This window comes from Alligator mississippiensis, chromosome 1 (genome assembly GCF_030867095.1).
Source record: "Alligator mississippiensis isolate rAllMis1 chromosome 1, rAllMis1, whole genome shotgun sequence".
Classification (NCBI taxonomy): domain Eukaryota; kingdom Metazoa; phylum Chordata; order Crocodylia; family Alligatoridae; genus Alligator; species Alligator mississippiensis.
This window is the reverse complement of record NC_081824.1, coordinates 228096603-228102262: the sequence shown is the minus strand read 5'-3', so window position 1 is coordinate 228102262 and position 5660 is coordinate 228096603.

Below are 5660 nucleotides of genomic sequence, written 5' to 3'. Positions count from 1 at the left end.
ACTTCCTTAGCTTGCTTGCAAGTATATTGTAAGAGACTGTATCAAAAGCCTTGGTAATATATAGTCAATATATATCATGTTCACTGCTCTTCCCTCATCAACAAAGCCAGTTATCTTATCATAGAGGGCAATCAGGTTGCTCAGGCATTGCCCTTGGTGAATCCATGCTGACTGTTCCTAATCACATTTTTCTCCTTCAGGTGCTTAGAGAATGATTCCTTAAGGACCTGCTCCATGATTTTTCCATGGACTAAGGTGAGGCTGACTGGTCTGTAGTTCCCCAGATCCTCCTCCTTCCTTTTCTTGAAGACAGGCACTATATTTGCCCTTTTCCAATCATCAGGGACCTCTCCTGACCTCCATGAGTTTTCAAAGCTAATGGCCAGTGGCTCTGCAGTCATATCAACCAACTCTCTCAGCACCCTCAGCTGCATCACATCTGGCCCTATGGACTTGTACATGTCCACCTTTTCTAAATAGTCCATAACCCATTCTTTCCCCATGGTTAGCTGCTCATCTCCTCCCCAAACTTGTGTTGCTAGGTGCAGTAGTCTGGGAGATGACCTTGCCTGTGAAGACTGCAGTGAAAAAGGCATTGAGTACTTCAGCCTTTTCTGTCACTAGGTTGCCTCCCCCACTCAGTAAGGGGCCTACATTTTCCCTGATCTTCCTCTCATTCTTGACATATTTGTAGAAACCCTTCTTGTTACCCTTCACATCCCTTGCTAGTTGCAACTCCAATTGTGCTTTAGCCTTCCTGACTTCATTCCTGCATGCCCAAGCAATATTCTAGTTGTTTGTCCAAGTTTCTATTTCTTGTAAGCTTCCTTTTTGTGTTTTAGCTCACTGAAATCTAGCATCTCAAATAAGGCAGTATTTGGACACACATACCTCACAGGTTTCATAAGAAATCTGCTTGCCAATATATAATGTTAACTGTCAGGTTCTTTATGATTTTTTAAATTAAAAATATATTTCTGAAATGGCCTATGTGCTCTATTTCTTAAAGTGTTGATTTCAGAAAATTTTAAACATGAAGCATTGTGATAGTGATGCCCAAGGTCCATAACACTGTGAGCCATGAACAGCTAAGCCATCCCAGTTTGCTTTCAGAGGAATCCTCACTGTGCAGAAGAGCACAACTTTTTAAGACTGGAGTGGTTCACTGCATTCCCTGAATTTTTAAGGGTTTCGCGGTTGTCCATTCATGGACAGCACTCACACTCAGCCTGATCACCTTCACTTCTGTGGTCAGCTTTGGTATATTCTCAGCTTTTCTTCAATAGCATGTTTCACACTTTCACTGAGGGACAGCAGTAGAGAATGAGTGGTGCTATCCAGGACTTCTTAGACACACCCATGATGTCTTGCTGGTTGCCTGACATGGTGTGATCTTTCATGATATGATCCGTAGCAGTGATTATTTTTGTATTTTAGTAGGAGAAGTCTAAAAAACACAGCTGTAATAATGGGGACAAGTTTGGGAGGGTACATGGTATATATCACTTATACCGAGAAAGGGGAATATAGGCTGGGAGTCATCTGCCCCAGTCTGCATTCAATAGGAAGTCATTAAACAGGCCTTCTGGAATGGGTATATTAGCAGGTGATCCCAGAACAGGACCCAGGGCCAAGGGCAAGGGTTGCAGAGTGCATGTTCCTGGGTGTGGGAGGGATGAGGGGCTGTGTCCATCTAGAAGAAGGTTTCACATTAAGGACATGCTTCTGTGCTTAGTGTTACACACTAACGAGCATCATGGCAGGACTGAGCTAATGTTGCTTCTCCAGTGAACATATATGTGTGTGGGGGAGGGAGGGAGGGAGGGGGGCATTATGCATCTACAGAGGCAGAATTTGGACGTCGTATCAGACTTACTCCATCTAGGTTAGACCAGGGCATGGAATTTCTGTAAAGTTACCCGCAAAGTCCTGGGGCTGGGAAAGCCCAGTCACCAGCCCCACCCCTGGGGCTTCACTTTTTGCCATTAACCCTTTTTCCCACCAGAACAAAGCCCATCCAAAGAAGCACTTCCAATGTATAGCATCCAAACAAACACATAATCATCACAGAGGCATAAAGGGTTTCTTTGGACTGTCTGTGAATCTTGCCTCCCCATTCATGAAACACTTTGAAGCTTGAGAGTGCAAAGTATTATTTTATGAGATGCCACATTCCTGTATCAATGGTTAATGATCCTGATATATATAAAAAACCCATTCTAATTTTTTCCTTTAGGGTCTCACGATTAACATATTTTTGATATCGCACTGAAATTTTTTTTAGTCAGAAAGAGCTGTGCTATAATAAAATATAATATCTAATAAAATAAACCTGCGCTGGACTGGAGCTGTGATTTTTCTCCCTGTTCCCTAAAATCTAATGCAGGGCTATCCAACTGGTGGTCCACAGGCTGCATTTAGTGCTCTAGGGTTTAACTTGTGATCCCCAGACTCCTGATCTGGGAGCGACTCCACCCTCATCACTCCTTTGCTGCTGCTAGCTGAGTCCTCAGAGTCTCCCTCCCTCCTTCTGCTTCTGTTTCCTGCCTCTGCGGATGGGGCAGGGTGGCTTGCAGGGCCAAAGGATCCTACAGCTGGTGGTGATGACCCTATGTCCATTTATGCATGTATGTAATATCATCCACAAAAATAGTCTTGTTCACTCAACAGCAGTTTCCAGTCCTGAGTATTTGTGCAGTTTGGCAACCAAAGGATCTACCCCTTGGAACTGCCTGTTGAATTTATGACCTTTGCTTGAATTCATACTGCATTTTAACCACCACAAAGCTAACAATGTTCTGCATTCATTTACAAAAATAAGTTTAAGCTTTGGCATTTTTTTCTACAGTTATTTCTTTTAATTTTTCTTAGTTTTACCATGAAACCAGCTACCCGTTTAATTCATTCCATATTTTTCAAGTCCCTGGACAGCTCTCCTGAATAGCATTATAGTGCACAATGTGTTGCCTCTTTTGAAGCACAGAACAACATGGTTTTGGTCTTATTTTATTTCTTTTATGTCATCAGCATTATTAATATTGACCTCATTGGTTATAGTATGGTAGCAGGAGTTGCTTAGAAAAGTAAGTCATGAGTTCTATTCCGCTTTGTGTGTATATGTGTGTGTATGTCTAAGGGAGGGAGAAAAGGTGAACAGGCTCTAAAGCAGTACTTCCCAAACTTGTCCTCAGCATGACCCCATTTATGGCCCCATTTTCTCAGCATTACCCCATTTCTGCAGCATGGTCCCTAACTCCCAACCCATAGCCCCTCACCCCCATGACCCCATCCACCCCATTTGGGGTCTTTACCCACAGTTTGGGAACCGCAGTTCTAAAGGGAGGAGACAATCCAAGGTCCAGCTCAGCCCTGTTTCTCGCTGCAGTGCAGAGAGATGCCAGTTCCCTGTGAGGGGGTGGAGAACAGTGCATGCTGGGAAAGGTGGCAGTAATATAAAAAGTTCCCTTTCTCTCACTAAAGAAGATATCAAAGCAAAGTAAGGGGAGGGGAAGAAGAAGGAGAAGGAGGGAAACTGAAGTAGGAGGCCGCTTATTGTGACAGAAAGGTCTGTCATATCTATCATGTGAACTAGGGGACTTTAAATTAATTGCAAAAGTAATACTTGTCCCCGTTTAGTGGAATGTTTTGCAATATGTGCATATTTTTTGTTTTACTAAGTAGAACTTCTGTCAAGGAAAAGCATCCATGTAACAGAACCTGTGTTCAAACATGAGACAAATCTTGTGAAACATCCCACTGCTGTACTGAGAGCTACACCAGATACATACATTTCCCCAACTATCCTAAACTCAACTCACAGAGCAAACAAGACTAAATGAGGGGATCACACAAGGTATGTCTACATTGTCTCTGTCCATGCAAGGCCATGCTACTGTGAGAACACAACCTGCCCATTTATTGCTGTTCTATGCATGCCAGATACTGAAAACAGTGTAATGAGGCTGCCATTAGTGTGGTTCTGTGCACATGGCAATGAAAGCCTGAAAGTGGCACTGGACATGCTCTAGTCATGTGCCAACAAAGGCTACATTTCATTTTTGTGGAACGCTATAATGTGGAGGGAGGTGGTATGGACATGCTCCAAACTGCTTGTTACTCTAGCCTGGAAAGAATGAAAAGTGAGTGAGAGAGAGAGAGAGAGAAATAGCTGAATCCTTTGCCCATTATTTTATGGAAGGGTTAATTATTCTGTAGTAGGGTTAGAGTATTGTTGTAGCTGTCCTGAAGATCTGCAGGCCAGATTAAACTTTCCAATCACTGTTTTGCAAGCAAACTTGTCATTTTAATACACCAAGTGATTGGCTATGGGGCTTAATAAAATAATTTTAATCCATTTTTCCTGTTCCCTCCCTTTTATTACCTTTCCTTTAACTTTGCTGAGATGTTCCCTTTGCCCTTCACCATGTAAATTGCTCTGTAAGCACTAATACAGAAGCACACAGATTTCATACTTCCCTATCCTGTTCATCTCCATGGGTTGGACTGAAGTTATTTGGCAGACTTCAGTAAAGTGAAATGAGCTTTGAATTAGGCACTGTCTGTATTTCAGACAACATTGTACCCCCATATATGTTAAAAAGGTGTTCTTCATAGATTGCTGGACTGAGGGGAGATATGTGAATATTAAACTAGTGGGTGACATGTGGATCTCTCATCACTCTACCTAGTTCAAAAGGAAAAAGCCACTGGCAAGTTTATGGGAGACTTGTCTGTATTTTGCAAATCAGTCCAGTGTACACACTGTTTCTTTTCATTTGTCTAGCTTCTGCTTGTCATTATACCCTGCTCATGGACTCCAGCCAAAATCTAGTAAGGTATAGCACAATCTTTGTGACTCCACTACCTTCAATGAATCTGGCTGTCAGTCATCCTGAAATTGGACCTGCTGCCTCCTTGCTCAAAGTGTCAAACTTCTACTAGCAGTGATGGGAGCTCCACACTTGAACCAAGGGTGGTATGTAGCTTTGCAAGTCATTTGAGCTAGCTCTGGGGGAAAAAAAGTGGTGCAGAAATATTTTACAGTTCTTACAGATATATTTCTGAATTATGTCTTGTCATTAAAAGACTAAATGTAAATATTGTACATGCATATTTCTTAGGGCTGAATTTCACTTAGGAAAGGAGCAAAGCCTTTTATGCAGTTTAAGAGGGCATTAGTGCTTTGGGGGTAAAAGTGGTGAGAAGGGAACCAGATGGCACCACTGGTCCATATTGTGGAAGGGGTACTGATCACTTCCAAACTTTGAGGAGGGTTTAGCAGAGACTAAATCTCTCCACAACCAGCCATTATGATGATTGACAGTAGTCAAGAATGGCTGCTTCTGCTTTTTTCTCCTCATATGCTTTCCCTGGACAAGGCCACACTATTGGTGCTTTGTACCACACACCCTCCCACAAACTTGGTGCTAAGCACTCAAGAGTCAGCATGTTAGCGCTTAGTCAAGCATGTCTTTAGGGGGTCCTGTAAATGATTTTTTGAGCAACCATGCTGCCTCTTCTTATGTTGTGATTTAACAGGAGCTGCTTGGACATTTGTATGTCATCCATACAGGCTTTGTGCCTGTCATAGCTGTGTCTTCATTATTATTGTCTGGATGGACAAGCTGTTAATGTGTTGCAGTGCTCCATCATCAGTCACC